General features: G+C 41.6%; 1 protein-coding gene across 1 annotated transcript in view; it reads left to right on the top strand.

The window, feature by feature from the left end:
- Positions 1-6,663: 6,663 nt before the first annotated feature.
- Positions 6,664-18,393, top strand: part of PRDM10 (PR/SET domain 10) — a 116,674-nt gene continuing 104,944 nt past the window's right edge. The window contains exon 1 of the mRNA XM_066259739.1: positions 6,664-7,601. The gene's annotated coding sequence lies outside the window, so the exon portion shown is untranslated. The remainder of the gene's footprint in view (positions 7,602-18,393) is intronic.

Genomic DNA, 18,393 nt, shown 5'->3' with positions numbered 1-18,393 from the left:
GTGCAATGAAAAACTAATGATTGATGCTTCTCATCTCTCTCCATTCCTGTCTGTCTGTCCCTATCTGTTCCTCTCTCTGACTCACTCTCTGTCTCTGCAAAAAAAACAATGCCTCTGTCCCAAATAAATCAAGGTAAAAATAAATAAAGAGCTCAAGATAACATCAGTCCCATTTGACTTAGTCCTGGTATGTGGATAAAAAGTAGCAGCCAGATATGATGACAGGTGATAGATCCAAATTGCCAGATTTGTTAACATTTTTCCATTTCTAAACCATCCTTAATGAAAATCATACATTCAGTCTCACTATCCTCACGGTAGTCCAGCAGAGCAAACATGCCATGTGGATTCATGTTTTCACTAATACAGAAATGTAGTGGGCTTTTTGTTTTGTTTTTTTAACTGAGAAGAGAGGAGATAGACTCTTGCATGCTCGTGACCATGATCCACCTGGCAATTCCTGTCTGGGGCCAATGCTTGAATCAACTGAGCTATCCTCAGAGCCTGGGGCCAATGCTCAAACCAATTGAGCCACTGGCTGTGGGAGAGGAAAAAGGAGAGAAGGGGGTGGGGGAAGAGAAGCACACGGTCACTTCTCATGTGTGACCCGACTGGGGATCAAACCCAGGATGTCCATACGCCGGGCCAACTCTCTATTCACTGTCCCACCTGCCCAGGGCCAGAAATGGTAGTTTTTGAAATTAGGAAGGCTGTGCTTGATTTCTTTTGCAGACCCTGTCAGAAAAGACTTTATTCTTTCAGGTCTCTGTTCTTCAAATCTCCCTTTGATTTATTTCATTTAATCTTTGATGTACTTCCTGTAGGCTTCATTTTGTGAAGCTGGTTTCCTGCAAATGATGGTTCATGATAATATCAACAACAGTGAATACTCTTCTGTTGAAACCATCACCCTTGGGGCCTTCCACCAATGGAGGCATTCCACCAATGAGTGAGTTATCAATGTTACCCTTTTTCCTACTCACCGTCCACCCCTCCACCTCCAGGCACAGCCTATTTACAACCTCGTGGATTTTTAGATGTTGGAGAACAATTCATCATGGCTGATGAGGTCCCAGTAGATGACCTGGAAGGATCCCACAGCTCACAGTGAGCTGGGTGCAGCCTGAGTGGACTGTGTGGGGAAGGAAAGCAGGCAGAAAAGTAATCTATTAAAAAAAAAAAGCTGATTTTATTTTCTACTCCATAATATAAATTGTGTCTGATTTTATATAAAAATCAGATTTTAATATTTTCATCTGCTGAATTTGTTAGCCTTTCCTTTTAAATGTTTTTAAAAAACACCTAAAACTATTACCTCACAAATGTTCATGATCCCAGCCACCCACATTCAGATACCCCTATACACACACACACACTCACACATCCTGCACCGACCCACATAGCATCTTACTCATTCTATAATGTTGTCTTAGTTTCTTCCTATGGTTGTCATAACAAAGTACCACAAAATAGATGGCTTAAAACAATAAAAATTTATTCGCTCATAGTTCTGGAGCCTAGACTTCTGAAATAAAGATGTCAGGGCAATGCTCCCTCTGAAGGCCCTAGGAAAGAATCCTTCTGTTCAAGCTTTTGGTGGTGGCTGGCAATCTTTGGTTTTCCTTTCATGTATCCTTCCCTGTGTGTCTGTGTCTCTGTTTTCTCTTTTTATAAGAATACCATCAGGTTAAGGCCAACCGTATCCAGTATGAGCTCATCTTAACTAATTATATCTGCAAAGAAATTATTTCCAAAAAAGATTTCAGTCACTGGTTCCAGATATGAACTTTGGAGAGTGCTATTCAAACCAGCACAAATGTCAAACACCTCATTACCCACATCTGGATCTTATTAGGCTTCTTTCTGAACCACCCCTGCCTAAGTGTGACACTCTAAACAACTCTGGCCTGGTCACCAACTCCTTGAGATTCTGCTGTCCACCCAGTTCTAAGATCAGGCATCCCCTTTCCTCACATGCAAACCTGAGGCCAAATGATTGGTCATTTTGATTTTGCTTCTATGATTATTTTGAACTCATAGGAAAATTGCAAAAATAGTAAAAGAATTCCTATACATCTGTTATGCAGATTCTCCATGTGTTAACATTTTAACTATATGTACATGTAATTCTTTCTTTTCCTAAACTATTTAAGAATAAATTGCAGCCTGACCTTCAGTGGTGCAGAAGATAAAGTGTTGACTTGGAATGCTGAGATTGCCAGTTCAAGACCCTGGGCTTGCCAGGTCAAGGCACATATGAGAAGCAACTAACTATGCATTGATGCTTCCTACTCTTCCTTCTTCCCCTTTTTTTCTCTCTCTCCTCTCTCTAAAATCAATGATAAAATCTTTAAAAAGAAAAAAAGGAATAAATTGCAGACATTTCCCCTTTATGATATGTATATTTCTTAAAGGCTAGAATATACCGTTATATATCCACAGTACAATGGTCAAAGCAGGAATTTAACCTTTACATAGTATTATCTAATATACAGATTTCATTCCAATGTGACCAATTGTTCTAATAGTGTCCTTCATATATATAAATGTTTTTTCCTGGCTCAAAATCCAATCCAGAGCACATATGGCATTTAGCTATGCTTTTAGTTTTCATTAGTCTACGAGTATATACCTCTTATTTTGTAGAATGACCCTCGATTTGGGTTTGCCTATTGTTTCCTTACAATTAGATCCTGATTATTAATTATTGGTAACCATGTTGCAGAAGTGAAGTTGTGGCCTCAGTGCATCATGCGCATGGTCACGCGATGTCTATTGTCCTATCCCAGAGGATACTAACTTTGCTCACTATGATGGTGTCTGACAAATTTCTCCACTCTAAAGTTACTTTTTGTTCCTTTGTAATAAATATGCATCTTTTGTGGATATTTTAAGACCATGTCACTGTCAAACCATCAAATTTTCATTTATTGGTTTTAGCATCCACTGATGATTCTTGCTTGAAAAACATTTAAGAATTCTTATAATAGCTGCCAAATGTTTTTTTTCTAGCTTTCCTTTTTCTTATTAGTTTACTCTTCTCTGTTATAATGAGCTTTCCCTTTTTACTTATTGACTTTTAAAAAATCATTTTCTATTTTTCAATTACAGTTAATATACAATATTATATTAGTTTTAGGTGTACAACCCAGTGAATAGACATTATATAACTTCCAAGTGATCACCCTGATAAGTCTCATTACCATCTGACACCATACATAGTTATTAGAATATTATTGACTATATTCCTTATGCTGTATTTTTATACCCCCATAACTATTTTATAATAACCAACTTGTACATTTTAATTCCTTTACCTTTTTCACTCATCTTCCCAACCTTCATCCTATCTAGCAACCATTAAAATGTTCTCTGCATCTATGAGTCTGTTTCTGTTCTGCCTGTTCATTGAGTTTTTTAGATTCAACTGTTGATGGATATGCATTTATTGCGTTATATAATTTAGCCCTTGCCTATTTCCCCAAGTTTTCTTGTATTACTATACTGCTCTTATGTTCCAGCAACTCTGGCCTTCTTATTGTTTTTTAGTATTACAGTGAAAGATCCATAAAGGAGGGGATTTTTATGTGTTGTGTTTTTTCAAAGCACCTAGGGACAGTGCCTGGCATATCATAACCATTCAATGGAAGAATGAATCGATAAGTGCATGCCCGGATTTTTTTTCCCCTTAATGCCTTTACATTTGCCCTTCTCTCAGACTGGAATGATTGCCAAGATCTTAACATGGCTAGCTTGTTTTCACCATTCAAGTCTCAGCTCAGATGTTAATATCTTAGAAAGGACTTCTTTGACACCCTATTTAAATTGCCATTATTCTCCTCTGTTGGGCAAATAAGTCTGTAAAATTTGTGTTATTTGGTTTTGCTCACTTTTATTGTTAAAAAAGGCTGCAGACCACCTGATGCTGCTGCCATGTGACACTGCTGATTGCCTTCCTGTTTGGGAGGGGCTTAGTTATGCTAATATGTGCTGGAGGAGGGGTTTTGTGCCAAAAGGTTTTAAGAAGAAGGAAGAAGGAGGAGCAAGGAGGCCGTTTTTGCAGAGGCCATGTTGTTGCAGAGGCAAGCAGCCAAGATGGTGGGGTGCTGAAGGACAAGCCAGTTTGTGCAGAGTTTGTGCAGAGAGGAGATGGGGAACAGAGGTGAATAAGGCTGGCCTTTGATTCTAGGAAAACCAGGAGAAAGTCAGTGGCTTTGGGAACCCTGAATGGAAAGGGAAGTGTTTTCCTGTTGTATGTATTTACTTGCCTGCCGGTTGCAAGGCTAGAATAAAAGATGGCTCACCAGTTTTTGGCTCTGCTGCTTCATTACCGTCTATCCGGATTTAATGGGAACCTGCATGAGCCAGGTGGCTGTGATAGCCGCAGCTACTGGCCCTACACCCTCCCCTTTGCCTTTTCTGTTTTTTCCGTTGTAACACCAATCATCATGTGGAATTATTAATTAATTTTCTTCTGTTGCCTGTGCTAGAATGTAAGGTCCATAAAAGCAGGGACTTTTTGGGGGAAGATTCCCAATTCTGTTCTCATTGTTGAACTCAGTGACTGGACACAGTATTCAGTAATTACTTGTACATTGAAAGGAGTGGATTTTACTGTGTGTAAATTTAAAAATTAATTTAAATTTTTATATAAAATGCAGATTCCTGAGGTTCACACCAGACCTTCTGAACAAAAAGTCTCTGGGGTAGTATCTGTCTAATATTAGTGCCCTCTAAATTTTAGACTATTTCTACCTCCATGAGAGTAAGCTGGGCTCTCCACTCCATATAGCTCCATTCTTCATGGCAAGTTCTTCTTCTGGGTTCCTTGGTGTCATTTTTGGTCAGGAGATCTCAGCTGAGAGCATCCAATTCATCAGAGAGGATTTAATAACGTGAAATCTCAGAATGGGGGCAGTTTCTCTCTAGAGACCAAGGGATAGAAGAGTGGACCTGTCCCAGAATTAAAAGGGAACATTAGGACTCATCCAATATAATCTTTCCTAAGGCATCTGACTCCCATGTGTCCATATACCCATGGAAAAGCTAATAGCATATCTTATAAATGCTAAGCTCTGCTTCATCAGGTCCCAATTTATACTTCAATTAAATTTAAAAAGTGTTTACTGATGGCTTTTATTCTAAGCCCAGTGCTCCCTGCACAGGAATCTGCAGAAGAACAAGACACCATCTTTATTATATGCGGCTTAAGTGTCTGTCGCTGATAGCTTATTGGTTGCTTGCGTAACTGTATTAGCCAATGGGGTGAAGTTGCCACGGCTGAACGCAAATTGAGCGTGTCAGGGGGAAGGTGAACATTTGTTTGCATTGGCAATCATCTGTTTCACATAAAAACTACGTCTTAACGTAATTTCCTTTAAGAATGCCTCCTAGAAAATACAGCACTGAAGAGGAGAGAAAAGGAGCTAAAGCTGCACAAAAACGGCTTTCTCGACAAAAAGAAACCACTGAGCAGAGAAAGACAAGGCTTGCTTCAGTCGCAGAGCAAATGCGTCTTTCTCGGCAAAATGAGACTGATGAGCATAGAGAAACAAGGCTTGCCTCAGATGCAAGACAAAAAAGCCTGTCTCAACAAAATGAGTTCCTTGAACAAAGGCAGGAGAGAAATGCAAGAAAATGACAGAGTAATGCTGAACGAAACGCAAAAAGGATTAAAACATATTTAAATCACCTTTATTTATTGAGCTAGCGGTGGCTCTTAAGAAATGTACCGCCAGTGGTTTCCTTCATTGCACTCTACTTTAAGCAATTAAGCAAGTAGAAGGGGGAAACCCTGTGGGGCACTAAGCAAAGGGGCGTCCTCGCCGCCTGCCCTGGGTAATTCAGTTTGAATTAGCAGACGCCTTTGCACAAATCATTTTAATTACAATTTATAATATCTAGAACAGCGGTCATTTCATATGACTGCAGGGCTTTCTAGTCTAGTTATAAAGTTGCTTACAAGGTGGTCAACTGTCTTGGAGTTTTAAATACGTTTTCCCATTTTTGCAACTTTGTTTCCAGTTTTTTTAACCAACTATAAAAGTGATCTCTGAAAGTATAGTCTTTGTTTCCAGTTTTTTAAAAAACAAAACAGTAAAGAGGATATCCTTGAGTGAAATTTACATTTCCCCTCCTAGTGTTTTCTATGCTTCCTCTATCCATCTTTTATTTAGATTGATTTTAGAGTAAGAGGGAAAGGGCGAATGAGGGAGCGGGAAGGGGGAAAGAGAGGGGTGGAGGGGTAAGAGAGAGAGGGAGGAGAGAGAGATAGAGAGAGAGAGAGAGAGAGATATCAACTTGTCGCTCCACCCATTTATGCATTCATTGGTTGCTTTACATTTGTGCCCTGACCAGGGATCAAACCCACAAAGAAGACTAAGTACCAACTACCCTGGCTGGGCTTTTCTCAAGGTTCTTAGTTGTCCTTTCTTCTTTTATTTGGTTAGCCAATAGTTTAGTAATTTTATGTTTTATCCCCATTAATACTAGTGTACTATTCATTTACGTTCCATTGTGCTAAGTATTTTACACGTAAATTTCATTTAATCTTAAAAATAACGTAGCCAGATAGATGTCATGGATGGGAAAACTGCTCCCTGAAGGTACAGTTTCAAGATCTCTTCAAAATCTACTTGCCATTCATATTGGGGGTAACTAAACCTGGGTTTCTTGCTCCAAGCTTGAGTTTATTTCCATGCATTCGGTTGCCCTTTGAGAAAGCAATTTTAAGGGATGTGGAAGCCTGAGGTTAAGAAAGGAGTTGAATATTTCACGTTTCCGAAAAATCATTTCCTTTTTCAGAATGTAAAGGGGAAAGGAGGGATGCAGGGCGGCGCTCCAGGGTTCGGCAGGGACTGAACAGAATCGGCGGGTCCGAGGTGGAAGCAAGCGCCGTCAGCTCCAGAAGCGTTTGGGACAGCCCAGCAACACTAGACCGAGGCCGGGAAGTGGGTTTCCGTGCAGAGCACCGGTCCAGCTGCGCGCTAGGAAGAAAGGCCGCTTCAGGATTCGGGGCCCCTCGGGTGTGGAGGAGGTGGCTTGGAACCCCACCTACAGTCCATCCTCTCCACCGGGCGTTTGGAGGCCGGTCGTTTCCCCGCCCCGGAGCCCGCGGGTCCCTCGGAGCCTAGTCCACCCTGAATTCGAAGAGTCGACTTTTCTGATTGGCTTCGAGTATGAACGCTAGCGAGCGCTGTCTGAGACGCGCTCTTTGATTGGGTTTTAAAGGAACAGCAGAGCACGAAATAAAGAGGCCTTCAGTCATTGGGCCGTTGTATGAATCTCCTTTTGGCTTCTCTACCGATTGAATTAGCGTCTCGGGATCTTGGTCATGAGTCTTAAATCTGGGCCTGTCAGTTCGCCCCAGCGTTACTCGTCTCTAGGCTGGGCATGGGGTTTACAGAGTTCAACCAATCACATAACGCCGAGATCAGGTTGCCAGGCAGATTATGGTAATAAGACCCCGCCTTTTATGCTGCTCCCACTCTGCGGCGGGAAGAACCACCTGGAGGTGGCGGGGGGGGGATTGATTTCCATCACCCCTAGGGAGAGAGGATCGGGGACCCGCTGATCTTCCAGCTCCCCTCACCCAACACCGTGTAAGTACCTAAAGGATTAAGGGAACCGTATAAACCAGCGTCCAGAGTACCCCATCGACTGGGAGGGTGTTTCGTCTTTGCTTAGTCCCACCCAAAATGGCGCTAAGCTCTTTCCGCGTCTCAGAGCCCGGCCGGGGCCAACCGACCGCGGACCCGGGTGGGGGGGAAATGATGGTGGTGGTGGGGGGGAGAAATCCCGGCGGCACCGCCCGATGGTACAGTCCAGCCGGGGCTGGGACAAGGCACCTCACTCGGGTTGGGGGGGTCAAACCATCTGCACCTTCTATGGGGAAAGGGGCAAAACCCCTTAGAGTAGTCCCTTCTGGCTTTGCGTTCTGCGATGGCCACGGCGCAGATTCGCCCCTGCCTTTCCCGGGCGCAGCCTCCTCCCTGCGACCCCCGAGTGGTTCGCACGCTCCGCCGGCCGCGCGCACCTCTCCTCCCCTGCCCGCGTTGGTTGGGCCGGGACGGCAGTCGGGCGCCCGGCGCGCTCCTGCGGCGGCGGTTGGGCGGGCGCTCAGGGTGCTGCGGGACGTCTCGGCGGCCAGAGCTCGGGGACGGCTCTCGGGTGGTGGCGTGGCACGGGCCTGGAGGCCAGGTGGGCAGCAGGCGTGCGCCCTGGAGGGCCCCATTAGGAAGGGTGCCCTGCTTTGTCTTATGAGGCCGCGCCGCCACCTGCCATTGATTGCCGGTCCCCAGTTCCTATATACGCGTGGGCGTCACCGGGACCTGAGGAGTCCCCGCTTGGAGGGACGTGGGGTTGTCACGTTGGGGTTAGTCTGCAGAAACTGGCCCAGGGTGGGCTGGACGGAGGCCATGGTCAGCTAGTCTGTATGTCGAGTGCAAAGGCGGGCGTTAAAGGCCTTTGGGGAGCGGGTTGATGGTGTTATAGTTTCCAGCCGATCATCAGCATTCATTAAGCATTTGTTAGTCTGTAGCCAGGTGTTAGGTACTCTTATCTTCTAAGTAAAGTGAACGCAGAGCTGTTGAATTTCGTGTGCGTACCTGTTTAGCTTGGCTTGGAGAATTTGTTGGATTTTAGTCAATTTTCAGTCAATATTTGTGTACGCTAAGCACAAGGAGGGCTGGTTGGGGTGTTGTCATCGAGGATTAAAGATGTGATGACTCCCACCCATATCAGTCCTGTGTCTAATTCGCCTGTTCAAATCTTGCTAGGCTCATCACCAGCAAAAAAGTTCTTTAAACTCCATAGAACTTACCTTAATTAAAAACAACAAAATCACTCGGGACTGTTTCGTGGCCTCTTTTTTTCCTGACCCGTTCTTTTGTTACTTTAAGGTCTTCGGAGGCAGGAAGGTGTATTGTATGTTTTTAGTACTCTCCTCCCCACTCCACCCCCAGCACCACAATAGCTTCTATGCTGAAGAACCATACTTAAATGTTGCTGTAAGAATTGAGAAAACAAAAAAGTTGGTTGAAGCAATGCCGAGTTTAAAGCAGTGTTGATTCAATCTGGCCTATTTAAAAAGTAACTTGTAGGATTACTCTTAATAAATTGAGGTGAGATTGGCATAAAACGAATTATTTTAAAGTGAAAATTTTAATAGTAGATTTATTTGCATTTTAAAAGTTTGGACCAAGATGTTTACTTTGTGATTCCTTTTCCACATTTATTCCTTGAGCACTCACTCTTAACTCTGCTGTGTTTTGCAAGGATGCTAAACTGCTATTTTTCTCAATAAGTCATTTTTGGTTTAATGTTTTGTAGCATGCTCTGTCACATTGATGTGTGTAATGTATTTCTATTGTGCATGTGAATGTAATCGAGTATGTGTTACAGGTAAGGCAAAGTCCATGTCTTCAAGGCCCTGATTGCTTATTACTTAGGCATTATTGTAGTATAAGAGATAGCATATCAACCCAATATAATCATAAATTGATTGGTACTGCTTCAATTTCCACTTATATAAGTTTATTTTTTTAGGTCATTGTAGAAAACAGAGAGAATATAAAAACCGTATAAAAAAGTAAAAACTACCTAAAGTACAATTAACAGAGATAATCTCTGCTGATGTTTTGGTGTGCTTCACATCTTACCTGTGCATAAAAACATTTTTACAACCGGCATTCTGGTACATGGGTTTTGTACTAATTTTTTAAAAAATGTAGATCGTACCTGATGACTTGACTGATAATGTCACTTTTAGTAGTTTTCCCTATTAGTTCAAGGGGGTATCATGAAATCCTCTGAATTAAAAGAATTAGAGTATTTGATCCATTTTACCTATAGAATAGGTTTTTGAGTAACAAGCAGAATTGTCCATAGTTGAGAAATATTGACATCCTTAATTATTTTACATTGTTCGCACTGGTAAACTACCATATATCCCCATGTATAAGACGCACCCTTTTGCGAAAAATATGGGGTCTAAAAACTGGGTGCGTCTTATACAGTGGTTGTAGATTTTTTTACTTACATTTCCTGCTTTGTCGCATGGATGAGGAGTTGTATGAATTTTATGATGAATAAAACGAGTTCAGTAACTTTATGTAATTTCATTTTCTTTTTCGAATTTTGGGCCCCCAAATTAAGGTGCATTTTATATTGATACATGGCAGGAGCATCTTATACATGGGAAAATACGGTACATAATTTCATTCAGTAAAAACAGTAAACTATTAAACATCCTGTCACTGTAATGTTTGAATTGTTCAGTTAGAGTTTGTTTTAAAATAGAAGGCTGATGCACTTTGACCTATTACCACTAAAATACATAGTATTCCCCCATGCCACCTCCTTTCCAAAATGTGTAGACACACCCTGTCCAGCAATTTGTGTGCTCTTTTCACAAGTAGAATTTATCAACTGCTGCTTAAATGTATCATAGGTACTTTCATAAATTTACGTTAAATGTGTCATAGCAAATGAGAAATTGGTCTGGTGTAGAAAGAGTGAGTTAAGCAAATGTTTGCTAAAATCTTTGCAGAGTGGTTGTGCTCAAGTTCTGAACTGTTGGAGTAGGGGCAGGAAGGTGAGAGGGAGCTTTTTTGGACTTTATTATTTTGGTCATGCTCTGTTGAAGCCTTTTCCCTCTTCTGGTATTATACTGTTTACATGATTTAGTTGGATCACTGCTAAAGAGTATCTGGCCTCTGTCCTTGTAACGAGGTTATAACCCTAGTTCAAAACTTACGTGGAACATTCTGCACTGGTGCCTTTCCAGTTTATTTCCTCCGGCTCCTGTGACATTGATACTTTAGCGTTAGCACTGGGACATAATTTCCATGACCTTTTCTTTTTAAAAAGATTTTATTTATTGATTTTACAAAGAGGGGGGTAGAATGAGAAGTAGTTGCTTCACTCTAGCTGTTCACTGGTTGCTTGTCCTATGTGCCTTGACTCGGCAAGCCCAGGGTTTTGAACCAGCGAGTGACCTCAGTGTTCAGGACAATGCTCTATCTGCTGTGCCCCCACAGGCCAGGCTCCATTACTTTTTCAAAATCCTTTAGTGGTTTCCTATTGCCCATACCTGTGACAATTTTTAGGTTTGTTCAGGGTTGTGGAAAGCACCTGAAAGTAGTTTATTTATTTATTTATTTTGATAACTTTGAAATTAATTCAGAGAATTAGGCAGGGTGAGGAAATGAAGAGGGAGGTGGGAGGTTATAGATAATCCCAAGTCACAACTCTAGCAAGACTAGTTAAAATGTGGTGAAAACAATCATTATAATATACTAAAATAATCTGTTATTGTTTGTTGATCAAGTCTTCATTGAACTCGCGGTTTTTTGGGGTTTTTTTGTTTTTTTTTACAGAGACAGAGAGTCCGAGAGAGGGATAGATAGGGACAGGCAGACAGGAACGGAGAGAGATGAGAAGCATCAATCATCAGTTTTTCATTGCAACACCTTAGTTGTTCATTGATTGCTTTCTCATATGTGTGCCTTGACCGCGGGCCTCCAGCAGACCGAGTAACCCCTTTGCTCGAGCCAGCGACCTTGGGTCCAAGCTGGTGAGTTTTTGCTTAAACCAGATGAGCCCACGCTCAAGCTGGAGACCTCGGGGTCTCGAACCTGGGTCCTTTCGCATCCCAGTCTGATGCTCTATCCACTGCACCACCGCCTGGTCAGGCGAACTTGCGTTTTAACATTAGAATATTGGAGCTAGATACTCTTTACTTGACCCATGTCTTCCTCTTTTAGTGTGTGGTAGCAATCCATAGCCCCTTTCCTGCGGTGATCTTTAGAATAGCTGTCCCTTAGCTCTTGCTGTCCAACGTGGTTTCTGGAGCATGTGAAATATGGCCAGTGCCATAAATATAAAATATATGCCAGATTTCGCCTGACCAGGTGGTGGTGCAGTGGATAGAGCGTTGGACTGGGATGCGGAAAGACCCAGGTTTGAGACCCCAAGGTCGCCAGCTTGAGCGTGGGCTCATCTGGTTTGAGCAAAAGCTCACCAGCTTGGACCCAAGGTTGCTAGCTTGAGCAAGGGGTTACTTGGTCTGCTGAAGGCCCATGGTCAAGGCACATATGAGAAAGCACTCAATGAACAACTAAAGTGTCGCAACGTGCAAGGAAAAACTAATGGTTGATGCTTCACATCTCTCCGTTCCTGTCTGTCTGTCCCTGTCCATCTCTCTCTCTGTCTCCGTAAAAAACCCCCCACCATATATATATGCCAGATATGAGATTTAATATGAAAAAAAGCCAAATATTCTATTTCTAAAATATTGATTACACATTAACATAACATGTTACATATGTTAAGTTAAATAAAATATATCATTATATTTAGCCTGTTTTTTACTTTAAAAAAATTTAGCTTCCAGAAAATTTTAAATTGCATGTGGACACACAACACAGTCAGCAGTCCAAATGCTATAGCTATGTTTACCAGAAACTTGTGTACTCTAGTTGATCAATGTCACTCCGTTAAATTTAATTTCTAAAAAAAAAATGCACGTGGTTCGCATAATATTTCTATTGAACAGTGCAGCCCTAGACTCAGTCTGGTAGGTGGGTGATACCAAGTGGCACTGTCATTATACAATTTTTTATTTTTTTGTTTTTACATTTCTTTATGTACTTTTCGTTTTTTTAATTTCTACGAATATATTGCTAATAGGTAGATGAATCTGATTATTTTAGTGCTTATGTCAGCTCTAATAGAAGCATTATTCTTTTGAAGAACAATTTAATCTTAAAACCACTTCCAGATAATCAAGTTAACTGTTATTGAATCAATATATTTAATTAATCATTTGAACTTAAATTAATAAAATGACAACTATTGAGCATATTATTTGTTAACAAAAAAATTGAGCTAAGCATTAGCAACTGACTTTCCCCAATTTGTTTTTTTGTTTTTGTATTTTTCTGAAGTTGGAAACGGGGAGGCAGTCAGACAGACTCCTGCATGCGCCCGACCTTGATCCACCCGGCATCTCACTAGGTGGCGATGCTCTGACCACCTGGGGCGTTGCTCTGTTGCGACCAGAGCCATTCTAGCTCCTGAGGCAGAGGCCATGGAGCCATCCTCAGCACCCGGGCCAACTTTGCTCCAGTGGAGCCTCGCTGCGGAAGGGGAAGAGAGAGACAGAGAGGAAGGAGAGGGGGAGGGGTGGAGAAGCAGATGGGCGCCTGTCCTGTGTGCCCTGGCCGGGAATCGAACCCGGGACTCCTGCATGCCAGGCCAATGCTCTACCACTGAGCCAACCGGCCAGGGCCTACTCATTGATTTTTTTAAATCTTGAATTTTATTATTTATTGATTTTATTTTTTATAATTTTTATCTATTGATTGATTTTTAGGAGAGAGAAACATTTATTTGTTGTTCTACTTATTTATTCATTCATTGATTGATTTTTGTATGTGCCCTGACTGCAGATTGAACCTGCTACCTTGACCTATGGTGGACAATACTCTAACCAACTGAGCTACCCAGCCAGCATATTTATTGCCTTAGAAAGAGAGGAAGGGGAAGGGATAGAGGGAAACATCAACTTGTTACACTTATTTATGCGTTCATTTGTTAATTCTTTTTTTTTTTTTTTTTTTTAATTTTTCTGAAACTGGAAACAGGGAGAGACAGTCAGACAGACTCCCGCATGCGCCCGACCGGGATCCACCCGGCACGCCCACCAGGGGCATCGCTCTGCCCACCAGGGGGCGATGCTCTGCCCATCCTGGGCGTCGCCATGTTGCGACTAGAGCCACTCTAGCGCCTGAGGCAGAGGCCACAGAGCCATCCCCAGCGCCCGGGGCCATGTTTGCTCCAATGGAGCCTTGGTTGCGGGAGGGGAAGAGAGAGACAGACAGGAAAGCGCGTCGGAGGGGTGGAGAAGCAAATGGGCGCTTCTCCTGTGTGCCCTGGCTGGGAATCGAACCCGGGTCCTCCGCACGCTAGGCCGATGCTCTACCGCTGAGCCAACCGGCCAGGGCCTCTTTTTTTTTTTTTTTTTTAACAATTTTTTTTAATTGATTGATTTTTAGAGAGACAATGAGAAGAGAGAGATAGAAGCATTCATTTGTTATTTCATTTAGTTGTACATTTGCTGGTCACTTCCCATCTGTGCCCTGAATCAGGATCGAACCTACAACTTTGGTGTATCGAACCTACAACCTTGCCAGCAAGGTTTTATGACGATGCTCTAACCAACTGAGCTACCTGGCCAGGGCACTCATTGATTTTTATAATGTACCATTTTTTGAAGATTTAAGAAAGATTTCTGGGAAAACTTAAAATTGAGAAAATTAAGCTCACAATGTTTTTCTCCTATGATTTATGAAAAGGCCATAATAGTTTCACTTTAAGTGTGGAACTCTTTGGAGCAACTCATGCCTTGACTGGGGAGCTCAAGCCAATGATTTTGGGCTCGAGCCAGCAACTTTGGGTTTCAAGTCAGTGACCTTTGGGTTCAAGCCAGTGACCATGGAATCCATATCTGTGATCCCACACTCAAACTGGTGACCTCAAGCTCAAGATGGTGGGCCTGCACTCAAGCTGGCCGACTTCAGGGCTTCGAATCTGGGCTCTTTGCGTCCTAGGTCAGTGCTCTGTCCACTGTGCCACCGCCTGGTCAGACATGGACAGATGTCCTTTTAAACACAGTTAAAGAATCATGGCCTACGGAGAAAAATCATATATATTTTTAAGATTATTTTTACTGATTTTAGAGATAAGAAAAAGGAAGGAAGGAGGAGAAGGAGAGGGAAGCATCAACTTGTAGTACATAGTTGCTTTCTGAATGTGCCTTGACTTGGCGAGCCCGGGGCATTAAACCATTTTAGGTCCATGCTTTATCCGCTGTACCACCACTGGGCAGGCTAAAAATGTCTTATATTTTTACACCTATATTTGAAAACATTGACAGTTTTGCCCTAATTGAACTTTGTAGATGTATTCCCTTTACTACCCTCTATGGGGGTTTGATATGGTATAGCACTTAACAGCATGGGCTCTTGGGGCAAGGGAACCTGGAATCATAGCTCAGCTCAATTGACTGGCTGTGACCTTGGGCCCATGACTTAACTTCTGGAAGCCTTAGTTTCTTTATCAAATCATTAACTAGTTTATTTATTAATGGGGGAAATAATAGTACCAATTTCATAGACTATGTAGAAGAATGCTTGTCACCCTGTACCACAATGGTATAAATGGCTCAGTAAGAAAGCACACAGTAATCGGGCTCAGTTACCTTTACTAATTTTTGGACCCTATGCTTCAGCTAAGTGTGTCTTCCCATTGTCCCTACAACACTCAGGGGCTTTCCTTCGAGTTTCATTCCTTCATTTCTTGAATATTTCTTCCTCTCTGCCCACTAAAATCCCATCCATCCTTCAAGAGCACTGGTTGGGAAACTTGTTAAGAACTAGGGAGTAAGTAAATATTTGTGGCTTTGTGGGCCATATGTCCTACTCCTGTAGTGTGAAGTCATGGCTGTGTTCCAATTAAACTTTATTTATGGACTCCAAAACCTGAAGTACTATACCTTACATGTATCACGAAATACTCTTCTTTTGAGTCTTTTCACTATTTTAAAATGTAAAAACAATTCTTTGCTCACAGCCCATACAAAAGCAGGTGGCCCACTGCATGTGGGCTCTCGTTTGCCAACCTCTGAGCAAAAAATGTGTGCTAATTGGAAGCACACATTTCCCCCGTTGCCCTGTTGACCATCTTACTTGAAAGTGATTTCTTTTGTCTGTCAATGTCCTAGCATTTTCTGCTGCTTTGTTATAACAGTAACATTTATTGAGTTCTTAATTTGTATGTAGTAGCAAACTATTTCTGCTTATTTCTTTTTTTTTTTTTATAATTTTATTTATTCATTTTTAGAGAGGAGAGAGAGAGAGAGAGAGAGAGAGAGATACAGAGAGAGAGAAGGGGGGAGGAGCTGGAAGCATCAACTCCCATATGTGCCTTGACCAGGCAAGCCCAGGGTTTCGAACCAGCGACCTCAGCATTTCCAGGTCGAGGCTTTATCCACTGCGCCACCACAGGTTAGGCCATCTGCTTATTTCTTGCTTCTTAAAAAATATTACAAATCCTTCAAAGCTATGGATACTTTTTAGCCCCCCTCATTTAGAATGCCTTTTACTTACTGGATTTTAAAATGTTTGGAGGAATAAAGGAGTGAATACAATTAAGACATTCAAAGTGATAACTGAAATTTTCTTCCTTTTCTTCAAAATTCTTATTTTTGTATATTATACCATTTTCTTAGCATTGCTTGAAGATTTTGGGGGGTTATTTTCAGTCTTACGACAAACCATGATTACAGGCAACCCTATAATGTCCTTCTGATAGTGGGATACTTAAAACTATTGCTTTGTGTTAGACTTAACTTTTTTTTTTTTCACTGATTTTAGAGAAAGAGGAAGGGTGAGAGAGAGAGAAGCATTGACTCGCTGTTTCACTTAGTTTTCCATTTAGTTGTGTATTCATTGATTGCTTCTCAGACGTGCCCTGACCGGGAGTTGAACCTACAACCTCTAGTGTGTCAGGTCCATGCTTTATCCACCAAGCCACCTAGCCAGGGCCAAGGTTCACTAACTTTTTAAGTGTCCTTTCTAAGGCACCTGTTTTTGTTTAATCCTGAATGTGTGGCATTAACAGAATAGTGTAGTAACTACTTGGCAAATGGGAAAAAGGAGACATTTAGTGAATTATGTGAGTGGTGGGAGCTAACACTAGGAGCAAAGTGTTTGTATTTCTCAATCTCAGGCAATGGTGTGTATATTAATAAAATTTCAGTCTCTTATCTTTTATTCATCTTCTCTTTCATTCTTTTTCTCTTGAAGTTGATAAACTGAAATTATTCAATGTTACGTATTTCATAATTTAATTACCATAAAGACCTGTGACTAATAGATGTTTAAGACACTCGTTTATGTGACATGTACGTTTTCTCAAGTACACTGAATCTGTTGAAATGACATACGACTACTGAACAGTAATCATAGAGTTAAATTATGAAGCATTAATTGTGCTTTGGTGAACTTCGTTTCATTTAAAAATTTTAAGAAAGTTTATATTCCTATTTATATATACTTATCCCAAACTCTAGGTATCTCAACAAAATATGTTTTTATACATTTTAAAAGTCATACCTTTTTTTTAGGTTCATGGTTTTTCTACATTTGTAAGTTAGAGGAGATGTATTTTTAAGTCTAACAAAATATGTATAAGGCCTTTACAGAAAAAATTCTAAAGCTTTCTTGAGTGACTTTTACTGAACCTAAATAAATGGAGAGACACACTAGTTCAAGGATTAGAAGGTCAGTATTGTAAGGTGTCAATTATTTGAAAACTGATTTATAGATTTAATGTAATTCCAGCAAATTTTAAAAACTAGACAAGCCAATACTATGATTTTTGTCAAGGTCCAATAAATGATAAGGCACTCCTGAGAAAGAAAAAAGAAATTGGGAAAACTTCTCTACCAGATAAGAACTACAATAATTTAGACCGTCTGATACTGGCATCTGGATAGAGGGATAGATCAGCAGAACACCATGAAGAGTAACAGCCTCACATATTCAAGCATTTGATCTATGATCCAGGAGATAAAAAACAAAACAATAAACCCTTTAGAAGTTAATATAGGAGAATTTATTTATGACCTCAGTATAGAGAAGTGTTTTTTTTTTGTATTTTTCTGAAGTTGGAAACGGGGAGGCAGTCAGACAGACTCCTGCATGCGCCTGACCGGGATCCACCTGGCATGCCCACTAGGGGGTGGTGCTTTGCCCATCCGGGGCGTTGCTCTGTTGCAACCAGAGCCACTCTAGCGCTTGAGGCAGAGGCCATAGAGCCATCCTAAGCGCCCGGGCCAACTTTACTCCAATGGAGCCTTGGCTGCAGGAGGGGAAGAGAGAGACAAAAAGGAAGGAGAGGGGGAGAGGTGGAGAAGCAGATGGGCACCTCTCCTGTGTGCCCTGGCTGGGAATCGAACCGGGACTCCTGCACGCCAGGCCGACGCTCTACCACTGAGCCAATCGGCCAGGGCCGAGAAGTGTTTCTTAAATAAGATGTTACCTGCTCTGCACTCATAGAATAGTGTGGGCATGAGTCTTGAACAAACACTCAAGAAAAGGGAAAAGTCCAAATGTCTAATAAACACATGGAAAGGTGTTGAGTTTTATTAATAGTCAAGGAAATGCATATTACAACTGTAGTGCCATGTTACTGGACACCTAAAGTAAAGTTGGCACTACCAAGTCCTGAAACTGTTGAGCAATAGGAACATTCCTACCTGGTTGGTAGGAATATAAATTGGTCTGATGACTTTGGAAAATAATTTGGCTTTATAAAGTCAAAGATATG

Source organism: Saccopteryx bilineata, chromosome 2 (assembly GCF_036850765.1).
Source record: "Saccopteryx bilineata isolate mSacBil1 chromosome 2, mSacBil1_pri_phased_curated, whole genome shotgun sequence".
Classification (NCBI taxonomy): Eukaryota; Metazoa; Chordata; class Mammalia; order Chiroptera; family Emballonuridae; genus Saccopteryx; species Saccopteryx bilineata.
The sequence above is the reverse complement of the archived record's forward strand: the minus strand, read 5'-3'. Positions and strand labels throughout refer to the sequence as shown.